Raw genomic sequence first — 840 nt, forward strand, 5'->3', positions numbered from 1 at the left:
TTTTATACTGTGACAAATTCATTCCAACTATTCTATGGAGAAAGGTACCCTAGGGCCATGGTCAGCAAACCGTGGCTTGCGAGCCATGCGGCTCTTTGGCCCCTTGAGTGTGGCTCTTCCACAAAATACCGACTTCTATGCATGGGCCACGAAGTTTCAATCGCTCTGTACATGCGCACCTGCACGTGGTATGTATTGGAAGAGCCACACTCAAGGGGCCAAAGAGCAGCATGTGGCTCGCAAGCCGCAGTTTGCCGACCACTAGTCTAGTTGAAAAGAAAGATTACATATAACTGCTTGCTCAAGATCCTTTGACAAAGAGGTCAACAAGTACAACAGTCACGCTGCTAATGAGGACCTACCTATGTGCTGAGGCATGCAGTTATTACTTTTATTTATTTATTTTATTATTCTATTTATTTATTCATTTATTTATTTATTATTTTTGTGCACCCTAATGACCAGACATTGCATAACTTAATACATGATCATCCCCCAAATCCTACACCCATCCAGCACCACACCTAATTATTAGAATATTATTGACTATACTAGAGGCCTGGTGCATGAAGTGTGTTCAGGGGGAGGGGAGGTGTCCTCCAATCTGGGACTGCTTTGGGAAATGTTCAACTGCCGATTTAGGCCCGATCACACAGGGATCAGACCTAAACTGGCAGTCAGACATCCCTCTCACAATCCACGACTGCTGGCTCCTAAGTGCTCGCCTGCCTGCCTGCCTGCCTGATCACCCCTAACTGCTTCTGCTTGCCAGCCAGATCACCCCTAACCGCTCCCATGCCGACCTGATTGACCCCATCTCCTCCCCTGCTGGCCCAATCG

The 840-nt window shown here is 47.3% G+C and overlaps 1 protein-coding gene across 10 annotated transcripts in view; it reads left to right on the forward strand.

Moving 5' to 3' along the window:
* Positions 1-840, forward strand: part of VPS8 (VPS8, CORVET complex subunit) — a 251894-nt gene that overhangs the window by 195536 nt on the left and 55518 nt on the right. The gene's annotated exons all lie outside the window — the stretch shown is intronic.

The sequence above is a fragment of the Myotis davidii genome, unplaced genomic scaffold (genome assembly GCF_000327345.1).
Source record: "Myotis davidii unplaced genomic scaffold, ASM32734v1 scaffold27, whole genome shotgun sequence".
NCBI lineage: Eukaryota > Metazoa > Chordata > Mammalia > Chiroptera > Vespertilionidae > Myotis > Myotis davidii.